Source organism: Adiantum capillus-veneris, chromosome 22 (genome assembly GCF_014529385.1).
Source record: "Adiantum capillus-veneris isolate H3 chromosome 22, ASM1452938v2, whole genome shotgun sequence".
Classification (NCBI taxonomy): domain Eukaryota; kingdom Viridiplantae; phylum Streptophyta; class Polypodiopsida; order Polypodiales; family Pteridaceae; genus Adiantum; species Adiantum capillus-veneris.
In genome coordinates, this window is record NC_140952.1 from 134,665,874 (window position 1) to 134,687,635 (window position 21,762).

The following is a 21,762-nucleotide window of genomic DNA, read 5'->3' on the forward strand; positions in this document are numbered from 1 at the left end:
CAAGAAAAAAGAGAACAAGTGTGTGAGAGCTCGTGGCAATAGACAACCCAAGTGCAAAGAGAGGTACTGCCTCTCTCAAGAGCAGATGTTGAGGCAGCATACAAACTCATCAAACAGTTTGATCTTGGAAGATCATCTAGAAATGATAAGATTGCAATTTAGATGCCAAAGTGTGGTTCCAAATTTTCAAGAATTGGATGCAAGAGATGCCAAGGCGGAGACAAATACAGCCATCAGAGAGATTGAGTAGCTCCATCGACAAATTGAATGCCTACAAGAAGACAAAGAGCAACTTCAAGCTGTCTTGACACGAGAAAAACAAGATGTGGTCAGCATTTTTCAAGATCTAGAAAAACAGATCAAGGCCAACAGTGAGCCCTAGGCTAGAGAGCAAAAGAAATATACAAAATTATGTGAGTCATATGATGTGGTCAAGCACACACTCTTGACACTCCAAGAAGTGTCCGGATACGCCTTAACATCTCAAGCTCCAAAGTCGAGTGCAAAGGAAATTAAAGCACTGAAGGCGGAGATGACCCAAGAAAATCTACAAAGATAGATGCTCATGGCTGGGTCAATAACAACAAACACACAAAGGGAGAAGGAAATCAAGGAGCTCCAAGAACAGCTAGCCAAAGAAAATCCCATTTGACCAGCCAAGCAGAGAGGCACATCAAAGAGTTACAAGCTAAAGACTTGGCAATCAATGCTTTGCAATCAAAGGCTTTGGTACCTGCACAACAAAAACAACAAATGCTTGAATTTGAAAGTAGAGATCTATCCCAATGGACTTACCAAGCACATCATCCTGGGGAGCTCTACATGATTTTGAGAGGAAACGGAGAAGACAAAATTCCATGATGAGCTGAGGAAATGGATAGATGCCAGCTGGATCACACAAAGAGTATATGTTGTATGAGCTCAAAGTATAGGAATTGGCCACCGTATTAATGATCGAACCCAAAAGTAGTAAAGAAATTTCACCACGAGATGATAGCCCATCCACTGATGTAACAAGAAGCCTTGTTATGGAAAAAGAATCTCTTGCCGATAATTCATATCATTTCTCCGGAAAAGCCTTCTAAAAGCGACATTATGATTTTTGAGCCGAATGTTGTATATTCAGAGTTGTATTCTTTTATCATGAGCCTAAAAGCCTTGTAAGCCAACCATTGGCCATATGAAAATCCCTAGGTATAAAGCTAAAAAACCCTTAGTTTGAAAACACCTTGTAACATTATCTGAAATATTTTGAAGAGCTTTTTGTGCGTATAATTACGAGCGGCTACTCAACTGCGAGCAGCTACTCAACAACAATTTTCAACTAATTTTTCTCTTAATTTGGCAATCAAAATTATGTTGCAAGAATTGCAGTGTGTTCCTTGTTTCTTGCTCTTTCATTTAAGTATAATCATTCTCAATTTTGTTGTGATTTGCGACTACCTGTTTGTGAGATAAATCAACGTATTTGAGTACCAAAATGGCTATTTTGTGACATTTTGACCATATGAGAGTGTTCGTAGACCCTAGGGAGACCTATCTAGTCTGTTTTGTTGCAGTTTTGAGGATCTAGACCATGATAAGTTGGGATTTTTATACCACATCAGATGACCTCCAAAGATGACCTCCAAACTTTGTTGATTAGTACCTTTAGGTCTAATGCATCTTCTCCTAAAGTTTCGTAGCAATCCGAGTTCATTTGCTTGATGATATGGCATGATGACCTAGAGTGATGAGATAGGACATAGGTGGATTTCCCAAATTAGAGAGTGATAGTTTGCTGGTTATGTTGATGGCTTAGTTCACTAGGTTCAGTTTTGTTGACACTCTCAAAGAGTCTTTGTGCCCCATTCGAGTCACTTTCTTGAGTATTGACATTATATTAGTGCTAGATAGTTGTGCTATAGATGTCCAATCGCAAAGACCCGCTAACAAGTACCTAATGAGCTAGTAAACATAGCAACGTACGAGCCAAAATCCTTGCGATATGAGTGAAGCCAGATCCAAATACACCCAAATATTTACATATTTTAGCAAAGCTAGGTACTGCAAGCAAGTGCAGATAGATGTTCAGTAAATTGATCCAAGGTTTTTGCAAAAATATATACATTTTAGCAAACTATACAATTGATACACATGCTGTCAGGTTCATTATATATGGATTACAGTGGCCAAATCTACAGTCAAGAGCCATAAATGGTAAACCCTACATATCAACCAATTGAAGCAAATATTCTTAGAGAACCAAGTCACACACATTATCGAGGTCAAGATGGAGTAGTTTACAACTTAATGTTGAGCATTTTGGAAGATGACACTGACAATTTGGCAAGACAGAATAACGAACTTCTCAACAAGAGCTTTCTATGGATGAGCATACCGACACTTTCCAAAGGAATGTCCCAAGATTTGGACGATGAAAATACATCGATAGAAAAATGCATAATTTTTTTGGAAATGTGTTTCTTGATGTAAGTGCATCTAACCCTCTATTTTTGGCACAATCAAATACACACGCATTGCCTTTAGAAACACCACTAAAGCCACTACAAGTTCAACATTTGCATGAAGATTCACGAGCACTTGAAGGGTTGAAAATGGAACAACAAGATAATAAATTGATGCATGAATTCAATTGGAGTACTATTCGATCACTAGATGTCACAAAATATATCCATTTTGCAAATGATTCTACATCCACCATTATGTTATGCAATCACACATTATGATGAGAGATACATCGAGAAAATTGTTGGCAGCATCATATGGAATACAAAATTCATATGCACATTATGTGGACCGAGATGGAAAATTATACCAAAAGAATCGATCAATATTTGAGAGGAATACATACTAGCTCATAGAAGTATGCCACATCCTAGATCAAGAAGGATAGTCTATCTTTGAGGAAAATAACACTTATTTCCCATCTTCACTAGAGCTAAATGAAGTTACTTGACTGATCCCAAACATATGTCCACATGAAGTCAAAAACCTAACCGCATGTAGATATAGACAAGAGTCTACATTCTATGATGCCATGGGTCCTGAAGTCATAGTAGCACAAATCGTAGGATAGCCATAAATAGACAATATCAGGGGAAAGATAATGAAATTTACAGCCTAACGGGGGGAGAGATATGTCATACTTCACGGAGAAGGATTGCAAATGTCAAAACATCACAAGAACAAATATCATATCTTCACAACCCCGCCAATCAGTTTAAGTCAAAGACAAATATTTTTGAACCGTGCTCATGTAGAAAAAATTAGTGATCATGCTCAAAGGAGGGGGAGTCATATCATCGGTCGACAATCAACAAACACCTCCTAGGACATTGACAAAAATCCACTAGATACCAAAGTACCTATAATTTCACTTCAAGAACACCCTAGGAAGGGCAGTCAACAACATTAACCAAGAATGTCACCATCACTGAGAAATCCTATGTCTTCTAGCTATACATTTTTGAAGCACATGCCATTCTAATTTATATGGTTATTGGAAGCTACCAATTGACAAAGATTCCATCAAAATTTGCTAACAAAGGCATGCACAAAGATAGTCAAGGAGGGAAGTTGCAATTGACTTCTTTGAGTCAAAGCCAAAAGCCAACCAAACCGACAGTGTTCAAACAATTGTATGTAATTGTAACCAAGCTTATATATGCATATAGAGATGCAAATGGAAATGATATACTAGCAAAGTTCAACATCTTATAAACGTCTGCTTGGATGGCAAGCTTTCCATCAAATATTGTCACAAGCTGATGCAGAAGCTCAAGTTGTCAGAACACGTGCAGATAGCTCAAATTTTGATGAAGCTAGGGCTTAGAAAGCGACACAAAGGTCACCAACAAAGTCACCCCCCAAGAGACAAATCCTTCCAGAAAGTACAATGGATATTTTAAGGTAAAAAATTACTCAAATGTGTTGGAATTAGGGTTGCAGAGAAACGCACACACCTTAGAGAAGACGAAGGAAGCTCAAGGCACACAACTGAGAGTGTGTTACTTAGTGTGCAATGGAAAGATATATAGCCCTGGAGTGATGGGCGTATATACAATGCACAGGGAAAAAAACCTCCTAAAGAGGGAAAAAATGCCCCGACGGTCCTAGTGTGTTCACACACATCACTACCACATGTATATGGTAACAAATCCACCCTGGAGTGATACGGTGAATGAGAGCTGGCACATGAGTAAAGGGAAGTGCCATGCCCTGAGGACATGATTGGTCCACAAAGGGGAGTAAGCCCAAAGCTTTAAGAAAAGCTTCGAGCTTCTCATGAGACAATGCCTTTGTGAAAAGATCTACAAGGTTGTCTTGTGTTGGCACATAAGCCAAGCCGATCTCTCCTACTGAGAGCCTCTCCCTGACATAGTGGTAATGCACCTCAATGTGCTTTGTGTGAGCATGAAAAATTGGGTTCCTTGCAATTGCCAATGCTCTCTGATTGTCAGTGTAGACAGTGTTGGCAGTGTCCTGTCCAACACCCAAATCATCCATAAGGCGTCTAAGCCATACACACTCAACCGTAGCTATGAAGACTGCCTTGTACTCAGCCTCACAACTCGAAGTGGCCACAATATGTAGCTTCTTGCTCAACCATGATATACATGAACTGCCAAGCATGAAACAAAAACCACTTGTGGACACTCACGTGTGAAAACAACCAGCCCAATCTGAGTCCGAAAAAGGATGTAAGTCTGGCAGCAATGATCCCCCCTTGGGATAAAACAAGCCAAGATGTAAAGTGCCACTAAGGGAAGGCGGAAAATCTTGACAGCCTACCAATGCTTAGACCCTGGGCTATGCATAAATCTGCTGACCTGTGAGACTGCAAACTGAATATCTGGCCTCGTGTTGCATACATAAATGAGGTAGACAATAGCAGTTTGGTAAAGAGTGACATCAACAGGATCGCCAACATCATGTAGACTCAACTTCAAACCTATTTCCATGGGAGTGGTATAGGTTTGCAATCCTCAAGTCCAAAGTTACATAGCAATGTCTCTATGTAACTTTTCTGACACAAGGCAATACCACCATCACATTGCTTAAACTGTATGCCCAAATAATGATGCAACAGCCCAAATTCTTTCATCTTGAAAGTAGTATTCAAGGGTATTCAAATCAGCCTTAAATTCAACAATATGTGCCTCATTGGGACCAGTGATCAGCAAATCGTCCACATAAAGAACAACAATGAGAAGTACATCTCCCTCACGCTTGACATACAATGTGCTTTCTGTTGGACTGTTACGAAAGCCTCGTTTGAACAAATGAGTGTCAGCTTTCTTATACCAAGCACGAGGAGATTGCTTCAACCCATACAAAGCCTTCTTACATCTGCACACTTTGTCCTCTTGTCCTTTCATGACAAAATTGCGAGGCTGTGACACATAAACTTCCTCAAATATGTCACCATTCAAGAAAGCAGTAACAATGTCTGATTGATGTACATCTCAACCAAAATGAGCTTCCAATGCACATAGAAAATGCACAGTAGTCATACAACAAGTGGGAGCAAAAGTCTCTTCATAATCTATGCCTTTTTGCTGTGCATAACCCTTTGCAACTAGTCGAGCCTTATGGTGATCGATATCACCATCCGGCTTGCGTTTGAACTTGTAAACCAGTGGCCTTTTTCCAGGAGGCAAATCACATAAAAAGCCATCTTTTTGAAGACAGTGGCTTTGAGATGTAAATCCCAAAACTTGTCTACATATTTGTGAATGGATTCGTAGGGAGAGAGCTTCAAGCTTCACCATTTGGTGAGTAATTTGTCTTTGGCATCGCTGGCCAAAAATTGCTTCATAATGGAATCTCTTAAAGCTTTCCATGTTTGTTGAGCTTCACCATTTTCCCGTAGGCTAGACCACCATTGCCTGGCGGACTTTTGAAAGTGCATGGCTACAAGGCGTAGCTTAGAGGACTCCCTGAAGCCCTCATCTCCAAACGCCGAATCGAATTGTTGGATAAAGGCCAAGACTTTATCCATAGCACCAAAGGTGCCATCATAGGTAAGGAAAGAGATGCTCTTTCCTCCCTCTTTGAACTTCTTGAGCTTGGACGACCTCTTCCATGCGGCATAGGATTTCCTATGGCCTCTTCTTTTTTACAGTTCAAAAGTTGCACCATCACTTTCTTCAGAAGATGAAGAATTTGAGAAAGATGGAGAAGAGGGTGACCTCTTTCTCGCCTTTTTCTTGCCTTGGTTCTCTTTGTCCGCACCATCACGTTCTTCTAAGAGGAAGAGGATGAAGAATATGGAGAAGAGGGTGTACTCTTTTTCGCCTTTTTCTTCTCTTGCTTTTTGTCATCCCTCTTTGAATTATGGTGTGGAGAAGTGTGCGATGGTCTTCTCCGTTTAGGAGGTGATGGAGAGGGTTTTGCCTGCCGTCTTCGTGGAGCCATTTCCATCGAGGTGGCAGGAGATTCACTTCTTTCTTGTTCCTTTGGTAAGGGCTCTTGAGTTCTCCTTTGAGAGGTGGCAGGAGATTCACTTCTTTCTTGTTCCTTTGGTAAGGGCTCTTGAGTTCTCCTTTGAGAAGGAGATGCGTCATCAATAAGAAAATTATTGAGCCCTTCGTATGGATCCTCTTCTTCTTCCTGAATTGGAGAGAGGCCTCTTTTGGAAGTCTCACAAGGAGGCTTCCTAGGTACTCTTTTGTCATGGTGGGGAGCTTGGAGAATCCCATGAGCACAAAGCCGCCCTGTTGCACTTCACTTTGGAGGGATGGATTGCCCATGGCTTGGTTGCCCATGGCTTGTTGAAGCCTAGAAACAAGGTAGTTAACAAGCATAGGGTATCATTAGTAGCCTGCTCATTAGCAAAATCAAAGCTATCAACATTAATTTCACTCTCTTTACTATTGTCAACCATTCTAACAACTTTTAGGTGTTAACTTTTTTAGGGGTACTTTGGCACTTCAATCCCTAGTTGCTACTCCTCTTTACCCCTTTAGAAAAGCACTCAAGCTACTGTACCCGTGGCTCAAATATCATTAATTGCAAGGAATAGAAGAGAGGGTCTTTCAACACCGAAACATCATCGGCTCCTGTCAAGCTTCTAATAGGTCAATAGTGGTTATAAGCCGTAGGCAAGCCCCGTAGGACTCCACTATTAAGACCATAGCTCTTGACGGTGATGCCCCGTTATCTGCACAAAGACAGGTGCATTGCAAGGCTGAAAAATCCCTATTCTACTTACTCAATTGCAATTAATAATAAGAACCTTTTATAGCTATCTTGAGGACCGCCCTTCTTGAGCAAGAAAAGAGAAACCTTGTGCTATGATACCAATGTAGCATTTAATGGCCTAGTAACTTGTGTGTAGCGGAAAATAACATGAACATAGTAAGCATTTCATTAGAATAGGTTCCTAATGAGCATAACAAGAGTGCTTGGGTGGAGAGAGCACCAAAAAGCATGACACCTAGTTAGATAGGCATGAACAATACTTCTAGAGAGAGAGAAATTAAGATATTGACAACAGTTGAGGACCGGATTTACATGGAGCCGATCTCCCCTCCAAAAGGCTTTGTATTATAGGTTTCCCCCATCAAGAGAGACATTTTGCAATACAATCCTTTGTGTTCCTTCAATAACTAGCTAGTGCAATGAAGATGGAAGCTTCAAGCACTAAGAAGAACACTTATAAAACACAACATCAATTCCCTCATGGTCTCAGACCCAAGACCTCACACACCTTTGAAGATGGTGAGAGCTAGCGGGGTATGAGAGTAGATTGAGAGGAAGAATGAGTAGTCTTACGAGAAAGATGTACATCTCCTCACATAATCACTCATATTAGCATAGGATAGCTTAGTAATTAGCATGGTAGAGGAGATCATGCATTGAAGCTTGTCTCTTGGTTGGATTTGCATCACAAAGCCAAGAGTTGTTGGTGTAGGCCTCCTTCTCACAAGCTTGGAGTAGGTGATAAGCTTTCCATTAAAGCTTGAGAAGGAGAGAGAGAGTCTTCTTGCTTCACACATGAGCCAGTGTGAGTGTGTGGAATAATTCCTTGAGAAATTCAGCCCCCTCTCTCTCTTGGTGGACCTCTCATGCAATTTACTCATGCTAACACCCCATTGGACCTCTCCCAGCTTAGCCAATGAGAATTAAGGAGCATAAGTGATAGCCTTCTGACATGTGTCCCCCTTTCCCCTTTTGTGAGAGCTTTAGGTAATTAATTAATGCTACTAAACTCTCATTGGACCCTTTGTCTTCTGGCCAATAGGAATCAGGCAAGCCATTGGGCTGTTGAATGCTCATTGGACCCTTGGGAGACTGTCCAATAGTCTTCTAGAGAGCTTAATTCTTATTGGTTCTTTTATTAAGTGTTTTTAAATTAATTAAACTAGATTTACTCTAACCTAATTCTCATTGGTCCACCTCCATGGCCATCCAATAGGATTTGAGTGCACCTTGTGGGCATTTGGGCAGGGAGTTGACATGTGTCCCTCATTTCCTTTGTGTAAAGGAAGCTTTGTAAGTGTGTGTGTGTGTGTTTCTCTCTCATCTCCTACTTGCAAGGCTTGCCCCCTCCTTTGTAGGAGTTTTGAAGACTTTTTGGTTCACACACAAAGCATCCAATTTCCCTAGTGTTTGACCTTTGGACACAACCTTTGAATTTTTGGAACCTTAGCATTTTCGAAGTCTTAATGGGCTGAACCTTAGGGTCTTTAACGCCCATTGTTGCACATTGCTCTTTTGCAGATGGCCCCCTTTGGATCCCTATTTTCTCTCCTTTGGATCCCTGCTATGGCCAGTCTACCAGCTTAACCAATATTCTAGCTTTTTCTCCCCTGGTACTTCCCATATTAAATGATCAGTTTAACATGAGAAAATCATTTAGGAAAATTAGATATTAGTTATTATGACATAAAGTGCATCAACAAGTGTGAAAGAACTGCCATTTGCAGCAGTAAGCACAATCTTTCCAACCCCCTGAACCGGTTAAGAGGCATTGTTGGCGCAAGTGACTGAATTCCCATGAGGGATAGAACCGAGAGAGGTGAACAATTCACGATGTGAGGTAATGTGCTTTGTAGCACCACTGTCGAAATACCACACATGTGAATTTGCAGCAACTGACATTCATGCATCATGGACAACAGGATTGTAAGTGCACTCTGCACTAAAAGCCCATTCCGCATCATCAGCATCACAGTCTCCTTTAACAGAAGACTCAACAATGACTGCATTTGCAATGGAACCACCCTCTTTCTTCTTAGCCTCTTTGGCCTTTAACTTAGGACACTGCTTGATCAAGTGATCATTAGCTTTAGATTAATGGCAACGCATCTTCTTTTTGCCCTTATCACCATAATTTCCAGACGAATTGCTGCCAGCAGAAGCATTAGGAACAGAATTTTTTCCACTTGCAACAGAACCATAAGAAGTGGCTGCATTGCTGTTACCACCCTTTCTTTGAGAAGCAATAAAAGCCTGCTCAATTGCACGCTGCCTAGTCCTGTTTTTTTTTGGAAAGTGACTCCTGCAAAGCAATGTGCATAACTTGACAATTTCAGGATTTCCTTGGGTCATAAGTCTCCAAGTACTAGCAAAACTTTGGTAAGGCATCAAGAACAGTCTGCACAAGGGAACGGTCAGAAATGACGTCACCTGCATAAATAAGTTGCTCATTGATATACTTGACACGAGCAGCAACAAGGAAAGTGTCCATATCATCTTCTTCGTGCATAATCTTTGATTCCAACTCTTTACGCAGCAAAGCAATTTTTGCCTCATTACGGCTTGCATAAAGACCAGCCAGAATATCCCAAGCCTATTTAGCAGATTTCGTTGAACGAATGTGAGGAGTAATGGTGCACTTCACATACAACACAATCAATGCATGAGCCTGCACATCCTTTACATCCCAACGAGCTTGTTCTGCCGTAGGCAAAATAACTCTAATAGCAGCAACTCTTGCAGCAAGACCTGCAACATCCTCAACAACGCCTACATCCTCAGAACAAGGACGTCATCAATGCCCTGCACAATATTCTAGACACCCTTTGACACAAGAACATGTTGCATCATGTAAGCCCACATAGGGTAATTGTCCCCATCCAATCTGTCCTCAATAACAAACATCTCTTACACATCTGTGTTGTTGTCAGCCATGGAAAATGCATGCACCTAATGTAAAAACTGCCCGAAATGAGGAGAAATTGAGTGAGACTAGCATGTGCTATATAGCACAACCAATAGTAGACTGTATGGGACCTGTTATGCATTATTTGGCACTAACAGAAATTCTCCACAAAATGACGAAATTGCCTGCACAGACCTGATTATAGTGGAAACGGAGGCCGAAATGAGCCCGAATCTGAAATTTGAGCAGAATAAGCTTGACGAGATTGCCCCTTTTTTTTTGACCTGCGAACGCTCGCCAAAGCTCACAAAAATCGAAGAAAGCGAGCAAGCGTGTGCTGGAGCTGCTGGTAATTAAGCCCAGGAGGACGGCACCTGCTCTGATACCAAATGTTGGAATTAGAGTTGCAGAGAAATGCACACAACTTGGACAAGATGAAGGAAGCTCAAGGCACACAACTGAGAGTGTGTTACTTAGTGTGCAATGGAAAGATAGATAGCCCTAGAGTGATGGGCGTATATACAATGCACGGGGAAAAAAACCTCCTAAAGAGGGAAAAAATGCCCCAACGGTCCTAGTGTGTTCACATACATCACTACTACATGTATATGGTAACAAAATGCAAGAAGATAATGCACTACAATTTTGAGAAAAAGGTGCAACATCACAATCAAAATCTATTATGGAGACTAATCAAAGCAAAGAAGTTGCTGACAAAGTTCAACCAAGGGAAACAACCACAATATGAGCACCGAATACAAAAGGATATCTTGAGAAGATAAAGTGTGACATCATTTATCAAAGAGGAGATAAGTTATCAAGGGAAGCAAAGCTAGATTTTCAGCTAGACAAGAAACTCATCTCTTTTCGAACATGGCTAAAATGTGGCCAACCTCAACTAGGTGATGCTCCAAAATTCATAAACATGAGAATACGAGGAGAATGCTAGGGAATAATTTTCACTACCATTCAAATAGATTCTTAGATCCTAGAATCTCAATGTCATGTGATGATAGTAAAGGATGTACAATACAACATGGTTTGGGAATTCCACTAGCCTAGATAGTTCTAGAGTTACGATTTTCACAAGAGATGCTTTCTATATAGATAAACATGATTGAAGAGCACCAAACATTGTCATTGACAAAAGAGAGAGAGAGATCCTTGTGTGAAGCACAAATGGAGACCAATACCACGGTAGAGCTATTGTAGAAGTTTCAACTCTAACCAACAAAACTCTAGATAAGTGTGACGCATATCATGTAATAGCAAATGTTGTCAACAAACAAAAAGTGACAACCACAAGAGCTGTTGAGAAGGACGTACCATCCAGATAAGAAGTAAATGAGATTGAGGTTGTGGAAAACTAGGAAGCAAACCAACATAACAAAGCTTACAGAAGAAAGTCAACACGGACCCAAGTGGAGCTTCAAAATAAAATTAGAAGGTATTTCCATTAATTCTAAATGATTCAACGGATACAATTTTTTGTGGAGCACAAATACCTGAACCACTTTCTTTAGAGACCTAGCTACGGTATGATGAAATCTCAATAGAAGAAGAGCATATATCCTCAATAGAACCACCAACAAGGATTTCTATATTGCTTATTTTGCAAGTGGAGCAAGTGTTCCATGTATCACTCTATTGAATGAAGAAGCAAAGTACAATATGGTTTTGCATAGCATTCAAAGGTTACTTGAGATTATTCGGGATGTGAGCAGGAGAGCAAAACAATCATAGGTAAGGTAGCAATTCAAGGGGAATTGTTGGTTGCTACTCTCGAGATCTAGAAGCATGAAGAGCAAGTAAAATTTCAAGCGATGCCTTCAAAGAAATTGCATGTAGATGTCATCCTTGGTCATTACTGATTAGAGCAACACGAGCTATAGAGGAGAAAAACTGCTATTACTATCCTTTCCAAGTGGTAGAAAATTGTTATAGGTATCACTAATGTTGGATTCAAAGGTGCGAGTGTCACAAGAATTGCCAGCATATCTTACAAATATAAAGATAATAGGAGGATTTGAATTCCAAAGTCTTCCAATGATCCCAATCCAAGTTCAAATGTGGAAAATCAAGAAAGGCCTACAACAATAGCAACGGACCCTTTCAATGGGCCTTTTTGGAGAATCAAACTGACAATGGAGTTTTCATGATCAAAGTAGGATAGAACAACCTTAAAGGTTACATATTCAAAGGTGATAAACATGTATGGCAAAAGAAACCTTCATTGCCAACTTCGTCGTTCAATAATCCACTTTTTAAAGATTCAAATGTAGCTCTACCAAAAGAAATGTTTGTGGTAAGCACAAGACTATAAAAATTCAAGTTGCTAAGGTGCAAAAACACTCTTTGGCATAGTTAGAGTCAGACTACTGCTCTGAAAAATGAGCAAAGGGTTAATCTTAAAGCTTCAAGTCTTAATAAACTTTGTGCTAAGAGTCATAGTCATTAGGCTTACGCTCAACCTAGAAAAGTTGAGCCTATCTGAGTCATGTCACTCATGTTGGAAGAGATGAGCATAAGGGTCAAAGTCTATCAACTCAGTAGTGGTGGAGTGTCTTAGAGTTTTATACTCACACATTGCATAGTAAGATGAGAGCACAAATCTTCAACAACAAAAACCCTTCTCAAAGGATGCCAGCTTGTTATGCTTTTATAGCTACACCTACTTTTTGAAGAACCTCTCAAATATCTTTCTCATATAGCATATTGTTTTCCATGCATTTCTGTATATGCATATAGGATGTTCCACCATTGGCCATATTGCATTAAACACTTTTTTTTTTGCATCCGCCCATAAACCATCTTGAGACTACAATAGAAAAACAAACTTCCTATATTGTTACATTTATAATTGCTTTTAATACCATATACATCAACAAATAATCATTTTAGTACTCTTTTAATACTTCCCATGCTAATATAGTACTGCAATAATGTGTGTATCCCCTATGGTTATCCAAGTATTAGACCCTAATTTAGAACCTCCACCTCTCTAATATAGAGCAGAGCACGGTTTTTGTTCCTTTATAATTTTTAGGAAGACATTATGCCGACTCTCCACGATACTTCTATATGACATGCACTATATATAGTATGTAGTTTGTTTCATTTCCTCATTGCATGACAAAGCATCTAACTACTCACTTGGTTTTCCTTGTAGCTTGACAAAAAGACGTTCTCTACCTTACACACTCAGATGAGATACCTACTCGATGACTAGGCCAACAGTCCAAGTTCATTTTTCTATTTCAATGTAGTATATGTAAACAAACTATTTGTTACCTACAACAACACATCAACACTAAACCACATCAACAAATTTCTATTGCATGGCCAATCAAGCGAGAATGGACTACACCCTATGTGTGTTTTGCATGTGTGCACAAGGGGAGCATTTTTGAGAGCGAGTATTGTTGCATGAGTACACCCTCTCTAGGAAATTTTATTTCACTGAGCGGTTGTTTTATGAAGTCGAAGGAAAGAGAAGTTGGCGCGCGCACCCACACACGCAGCAGTGCTCACCACAGCGCTTCTCTCTTTCTCGCATGGAAATGCTTCCTTTGATTCCCTTTTAGTAACAGACGGCTTGCATGAGGAGCTCTCATCTCTCAATGTTTTTGCCGTAAAAGTGGTCGTTCTTTCAGACGCATGATGAAGCCCCGCAGGTGCTCTGCTCTCCTCCTGCCAGTTGGAGGGGGGGACAGAAAGCTTAACTCTGAAGCTAGCATAAGCTCACAATTTCTTGCTGAGCAAGCACACAAAGAATTTTGATCTTCTGTATCTCATGTTGACATCTGCAATTTGATTCGATTGTAAGTCATGCGCTTAGATGCTATGATGTACCTGGTCTTAAACATAAGCTTTTCTGCAAGCAGCATAAAGATCCTCAATTTTGAGTTCTCTTCTTCAGACGGTCTACTCTTTGTTCTCAAAAACGAGTAGATAGTCTGAAGAAGGCCTTAAAATTAGAGGAGAAGGGGATCAGACTTAGCGGAAATGATCTCTATCTAAAATTAGATCTTGGGAACAAAGCATTTCAGTTGACGTTGCCTTGTTTTCAACAGCTTGCTAGAATGGAGCAGCAAAAAGCTGAGTCTTGCAAAGAAGACGCCACCATGCCTCAGGACATTGAGAAACGCTTTCAACACTTAGTTAATGAGGTATGGGTGTGTCTCTCCCGCTCTGACATCATCTTGAAAACACAGCATGTTCATAAAGCAGCAGGTTTGAAAATAGAGGTAGTGCTGTTTACTCATTGAAATATGCTTAAATGAAAAGGAATTTGCATGGGGCTGAGGTAAAGGAATGTGGTGAATGTGTTTATGGAACGAGGAAACAAAATGCAACTCTGTGACCGCAAGAAGGCATTTTAAGTAATGAATGGAGAAAGCACCTCAAACATGAAGGAAACAAAATGCCACTCCGTGACCACAAGGAGGCATTTTACGTACTCTAATGAATGGAGAAAGCACTCAACTACTTGAGTACAATCGACTCGAGAAGGCATTAATTGGCTGGTTTCTTGGTGTTAATTTATACACAAGACTACATAATAAAAATTCTATCTGGTGAAGATGGATAATGGCACTGTGAAATAGCAAACACAATTGCTGTGAATGTTCTCTCGTTGGATGGGTCAAGTGGGATGTATAGGTGTCTATTAATGTGCAAACACTCAATTGATGCAAGGGAGTGCAAATGGGACATATTCAGTTCACTAATTGATGCGAGCTGGAGCATGGGACATGCTACTCAAGGCTGTTCTCGTCTAGCCGCAAAAACCCTAACCCTAAAACGTGTCACAAGCTACCTCAGAAGGGTCATTGTACAAATGGTTACACATGGTTTGTCATGTGACTCTATGCCACATAGGCTCCAACTCGACTACGGAAACTCTAAGAAAGTGCTTCAAGGTAGGGTTGTCCCAAGGGCCATAGGACATAGCCCATACCCTACAGTTTTCGTGCATAATACGGTGATATATTTTATCAAAGATCACTAAGTATTTGTGTCTTCAAGCAATCATATTTTATATTTTGTACAAAAGCTGGGGGTGCATATCAAATGAATGGGACTCCTTATGTGACAAACTATAGGTGGAGTGCTTGAATTATGTGCATCTTTTTTGATTTAGCTCAGAAGACTTTTGCTGATTATTGACTATATTACTATGCAGTGGTTTAGTTTTCAAAAGCGAGCGGGATTTTTAGGGTCCAGTAAAGAGGTGCTGTTCAGCAATCTGGTAGGTCTTTTTGCTTTCACTTGTTTTGTTTCTTCTTTGAAGCTTCGCTTCAGAATTTTGACAGGGAGCTAGTTTTGCCAGATCCAAGGCTATAATTCATTCTTGAACACTTTTTGCTTTAATATTTGCTAAACTTCACAAGTATTTAGATTTGAAAGTGCTACTGCTATGGCAAATTAAGCTTTGTGCTTGCCTGCAAAAAAGGGCTTGCTATTTTGGTGGGCACAATGGACAAACAGACATTCCTTTAAGTTTATTTTGCTTAGTCATAGATGGATTTCACTTAGAGATCTTACAATGGTTTTACATGTAATCCATTGCTGACTTTCAAATTTGCATGAAATGTAGAGCCTACTTTAGACGCTTCTATATCTGACATGGCATAAGCTGTTTTGAAGTTTTTAGACAGGATTTTTTTGGGTGTTAAGGCTGTTTGTGGGTGCTCTTTTCATTTTTTTGGGGGGAAGGGGAGGGCGGTTGGTTTTTCTGGAAAAGCATATTTTATTATATGCAAAGCATCTGCCTGAGCATTAGAATATGGAGGTAAAGAGAAGGTATGTAACATCAATGTGGAAGGGTTAAAGACGAGCCTTGGTACAGCTTTAGACTGCAAAGCAGTACCACATAGACAGCTGCCCATTGGCAATGGAGTGTGCAAAAGAACCCTGAGCGCCATGCACTGTAATAGAAGTTGAAGTGAGAAACTGCCTGTGCACATTAGAAGACCAAGCTGCTGGCAAAGAGTACAAAGAGTACAGGGAGGTGAGCAAGTCCTGTTTGACTTCTACAGGATGTGCGCCCAAAAAGTTGAGATGAGGATGAAGAAGCCAATAAGAAACACCAAAGTGAGTAGAGGCTGACACGGAACTCATGCTCTAGTAGTCACCACTACCAAAGCACAGAAGATGACAACCGCAAACTATATCCAGGGACACCTCAAGATAGAACAAGCCACTTGCTCAAGGTTGCTATTGCCAAAAACAACATTAGAAGCTTGAAAAATGTGTTAGGGGCCAAAAGATGCAGAGGGTTGTCAGGACCTAGCATCCCGGAACCACATCACCACCAAAAGCACCACACTTTGACTGCCCAACCTCATTTGTCCTTGGAGGTGGTTTTGATGCAACAAAGACCCAATGGAGCCAAGTTAAGGTAGAAGGACCTAGTAGAAACTTGGCTGTTCTACGCTCATTCAAAACAAAGTTCGTGCGCCCACACACACACACAGACACACTTTTTAGTGAAACTAAATTTCCATTGATTACAATAATGTACATGCATGGCCATCCAAAATGGGTAAAAGCCATGCCAAAAAGCTACAAACAATTACAGAAAACCTCGAACTGTTGGGAGTGAAATATCTCCAAGTGGAAACAATCACGAAGAGACTGAAGGAGTTTGAGTACAAAAGTTACAAGTATGAGTAGGGTAAACCTGGCTAATTGCTACCATGATGAAAAGCCTACTGAATACGAATGCAAATAAGATTAACAGCCCAAAGGGGCCCAAAATTGCACCAAAGCAAGAAAGTAGTCATATTCTGATAATGATGGATTCCCCTGGCCAAAAATTCACGTAGAGCCTTCCAAAAAGGCAGCAGGTGTAACCTCACGAAACAAAATTTGAGAATGAGAACAATGCAATAAAATATCTCAGCACATTGGTGGCAACGCAACATAGAGAGGAAGCAACGCCCGAATGTGCTAGGACCCCATCAGGAAAATTGTACCCGTGAGAGTGTCCCAAAAAATAAACCCTTTGTTGTTGAGAGGCAGTTTTCACTTCAAGTCTTTGGAAGAATACTTTTCCACCAACGAAGAGTTTTGTGCAAATTCCATGATCAATTATCCATCCATCCATCCATCTATCTATCTTTTGCTAAATCCTCCTCTTCCATCCTGTTTGCATCAAGAGCCGGATAGTTCTTGAACTAGACCAAGTATCGGTGGACCAGCTTACCCTTCAATTTCCTCCTTGTGCGCTAGAACCTGGTGGTTGCTCCTTAGGCTCCTTGTCCGTTGGCACGTTACTGTGAGTCTTTGAAACTCTCTAATTCATCGTCAACTTTTTCCTGTGGTTCTTTGTTTGTGTTAGGTGCAGCGGAAATGATTGATGGTGATACCTTAGGATGAGTGCTCAATACGCATACAAGTTTTCTTTTGCTTCTTGAGAGAGTTGTGCAATAGACAAGGAGAGAGAGAAGAGAGAATGATATTGTGAGTGATAGAGAAAGAAAGAAGATTAACACCAAATGGAGTCCCAAATCCCCCTCCAAGGGCCCTCCACTCTATTGCTGGAATGGTATTTGCTTTAGATTGCACAATCCTGATACAATGGATCTAGATGCTGAGTTGCTGATGCGATGCTGCGGTAGATGCTTGGATCTGAGAGGCTAAGGGATGAAAATAGAAAACACTAGTAAACTTGACTTGGATTTACAAACTCGACGAGGTCTTGGACTAAAATCTATTATGGGTGATCTGATGCAAAAACTCTACTGCTTTTGATGGATCTATTGGCGCTAGAGGTGCTGATGGGCTGATGCTTGAAAACAATAGCGGTTCTGGAAGAGTTGAGGCTGGTGTCGGTAAGTGCTAGAGGAAAATGCCAGAGACGATAAGAACATTGGAGAGGGTGCGTATGCTTGAGGGTACTATGAGCGCTTGCTGCCCATGGGGTATTGTACTAAATGAATCAAAGGAGTACCAAGGGGTCTCTTATATAGTCCTTGCAAGATAAGTCGAGCAGTAGCCTTCTAGATAACCACACGACTTTATTAATGCTGGGCAAATGTCACTTATCAGTAAATATACTTATTAATGAGAGTTTCTTTATATACTACTAACTACCTGGGCCAGATGCCAGATCTAATTTTAACGTCCAAAATGAGACCACTCTCCAGTGCCTACACCTAGCAGACACTGGCGGGGGTGACCGTGTGTGATCAGAGGGTATGCAACTAACTAAAGTGCTTGGACATGCACGTCCTGTGTATAGGCTCACAAAGGTGCCAGAACACTTCCTAGGCTGGCCTAAACCCTAGAGGTAGGAGTTAGAGCTTGTCCACATGCACACAGGATTAGATGTGAACGTGATGTTCCCCCTTCTTAAGGTGAGGTACTGGTACCGAGCTTCATGGCTTCCTTGTAGTTTGCCAACAACTCTAGGTAATCTGTGAAGAAATTTTCGTCAACCCACATTGCTTCGTGGTTTCTGCGATCCTTGAACCTCAAAAAGTACTGTTGTGTTTACTTCTTTGAGCCGTGCCGAAAGCGATGCAATAAAATCTGCTCCATCTCCATGACTTGAGTTTCGTCTATGATCTCGCCTTCATTCTCTTCAAGAAGGATATGGACCATACATCCTAAAAGACAACTTTGGACACTTCTTTTCTACTTGCTTAAGACGTTGCTTCATGATTCTAAGATACACCCAATCCCCTTCCTTGATAGTAACATCTTGACGATGCTTGTTAGCTTGCCTTAAATAAGATTCCTGAGCCTTGCTTAGCCGAAGCTTCACATTCTCAGTAACCGGCTCACAGCATTGGCATCAGGCAACTGATTGACGATCCAGTCAACAAAGTCTAGAACGGATGGCCAAATGTTGCCTCATACGGAGTTCTACCTATGGCACTAGAATCGGAGTCATTCAGAATCGCTTGTACCAATGATAGATACTGTTCCCAATGAGATTGTTGATCATGCACATATGACTTTAAAACATTGAAGGCTAATTGATCGTAAATCTCAGTTTGACCATTTGACTATGGATGAAATGCAGATGAGAACTCTAACTTAGTGCGAAATTTTTCAAAGAGTGCTTGCCAAAAATGTGGCATAGTGTTATTAACATTTCTATCTGAAATTATGGACTTTGGCAAACAACAAAGGGGTTACCAATGCTTAATTAAGAAATGTGCTACATCTTATTCCATGACTGTGGCCTTCCAAGGTATGAGTATGCAAAACTTATGCACACGATTAACTATCGTGAAACACTGTGTCTTCCTTGAATGCAATCCTTCTACTTTTTCTAAAGTGGTATTCATGCTTCGTGCCCACTTGTGAGGCATCATGTGCATCGTGCAATATGACTTCCCGTATAGAAGGTAAGACTCAAAGACAGTGACAAAAATACAAGAGACCATCACGAATGAGATAGTTGTTGGGCCCTTGTGCCGCAAGAGTATGCAACCATTGCTTCCCAAAGTTGAAGTCTGTATATTGATTTTTCATGTTATCAAAAGATACTTCTTTCAAGGAGATTGTGGACCTTGACAAGATTTGTCCTTTGCGACTTAACGCATGTGCAACCGGGTTAGCTTTACCTGAAACAAATTCAGTCAAACCACCTTGCTTGGTGGTCACTTCGATGCACACTAGGCATAGGTTGGAGCCACTTGAGGGTTGGATGATTAGTACGAACAATAAAATCTCTACCATATAAAAAATGCTTCCAATGCTTTAAGGAATGAATGATAGAGAGAAGTTCCTTATCGTACATCAAGTAATTCTTTTCTGCACTATTAATTTTCTATTGAGAAATGCAACTGGACAGCCATGCTGTTGAAGCATAGCTCCTACGGCGATGTTTTTAGCATTCGTCGATACCTCAAAGGGATCATCCCAAGAGGCAAGGATGAAACAGGGAGTTTAAGTCACTGCAACGTTGAGAGCTTCAAAAGCCTCGACGACTGCCTTGGACAAGACCACGCGCTAGAGGTGAGTCTTAACCCTTTCAAAACATCAATCATTGGTGTGGCAATGCGTGCAAAATCCTTAATATGTAAACTATATGCCTGACACAGATTTAAGCAATGTACAGTGCCGTGTATACCTCAACAAAATGGTATTGCTGAAAGAAAAAACAGGTCGCTTACAAAGATGGCACGATGTATGGTCAAGGGTCAAGCTTTGCCACATTCGTTTTGGCTTGAGGCTATCATGTGTGCTACTTATGCACTAACAGATGTCCTACGAAAGCTTTGCAGTCTATGAATCCTTATGAAGCATGGCGTGATAAGAAGCCATCTATTGATCACATGTGTGTTTTTGGTTGTTTAGCTTATGCTTTGGTACCACAAACACAGCGTAAAAAATTGGATGATAAGGCTGTTAAATGCATTTTTGTTGGTTACAGTACTGAAAGCAAAGGTTATAGGTTATACCATCTGCAAACAAAACGTATCTTGGTTTCATGAGATGTTGTGTTTGTGGAACATTCTATTCAGCCTTTGTTATCATGTACCGGAGACAGTATTGTGAGCTCGCAGGACATTTATGACACTTTGTTGCCTCTTTTTAATGGTGGAAATTTGAATGTAAATTCAATGAGGCAAATGTACAGCCTATGGGGGATTCAGAAAATGCTACGGATCAACCTATTACTGATGCAGATATACATGATGTACTTGATGCGGAAAGGGTTGAGAATGAAGAGGCTAGAGGTATGCCAAAATGGCTGGGACATACTTTGCGTGACAGTAAATTAGATGCACCTATGTCTAGCCGTGCTCGTTCAGGTTCTCGCCATGCATCTTATGCGTCAGATTGTTATGCTTTGGCTGTTTCTAGTTTATGTGATGTGGAGGAACCTCTTTCTTTTGATGAAGCACAAAATTTAGAAAATTGGATGATTGCCATGCAATCAAAATATAATGCACTTATAGAAAATGACACATGGACTTTATATGATTTGCCTCTTGGCAAAAAGGCCATTGGTACGAAGTGGGTTTACAAGTTGAAACATAAGGCCGATGGTCAGATTGATCGCTAGAAGGCTCGACTTGTTGCAAAAGGTTATGCACAACAAAAAGGCATAGCTTATGAAGAGACTTTTGATCCCACTTGTCGTATGACTACTGTTCGTTTTCAATGTGCATTGGTAGCTCATTTTTGGATGGGGTGTATATCAATTAAACATTGTTACTGCTTTCTTGAATGGTGATATATTTGAGGAAGTTTATGTAACACAGCCTCGTGGTTTTGTTAAGAAAGGATAAGAAGATAAAGTGTGCAAATGTAAGAAAGCTTTGTATGGGTTGAAACAATCGCCTCGTGCTTGGTATAAGACAACTGATACTCATTTGGTTAAACGAGGCTTTCATAACAGTCCAACAGAAAGCATCTTGTATGTAAAGCGTGAGGGTGATGTTTTTCTCATCGTCATTCTATACATAGATGATTTGCTGATTACTGGTCCAAATGAGACACACATTGTTGAATTCAAGGCTGATTTGAATGCTACTTTCAAGATGAAAGACTTGGGGCTTTTGCATCATTATTTGGGCATACAATTTAAGCAGTGTGATGGTGGTATTGCCTTATGTCAAACAAGTTACATAGCGACATTACTATGTAATTGTGGACTTGAGGATTGCAAACCTAGTGCTACTCCA

At 40.6% G+C, this 21,762-nt stretch overlaps 1 pseudogene across 1 annotated transcript in view; it reads left to right on the forward strand.

The window, feature by feature from the left end:
- Nucleotides 1–13,575: 13,575 nt before the first annotated feature.
- Nucleotides 13,576–21,762, forward strand: part of LOC147430267 (uncharacterized) — a 239,045-nt pseudogene continuing 230,858 nt past the window's right edge. Inside the window, exons 1-3 of the transcript XR_015185774.1 lie at nucleotides 13,576–13,932; nucleotides 14,185–14,280; nucleotides 15,297–15,362. The product of XR_015185774.1 is annotated as an uncharacterized LOC147430267 (transcript). The remainder of the gene's footprint in view (nucleotides 13,933–14,184; nucleotides 14,281–15,296; nucleotides 15,363–21,762) is intronic.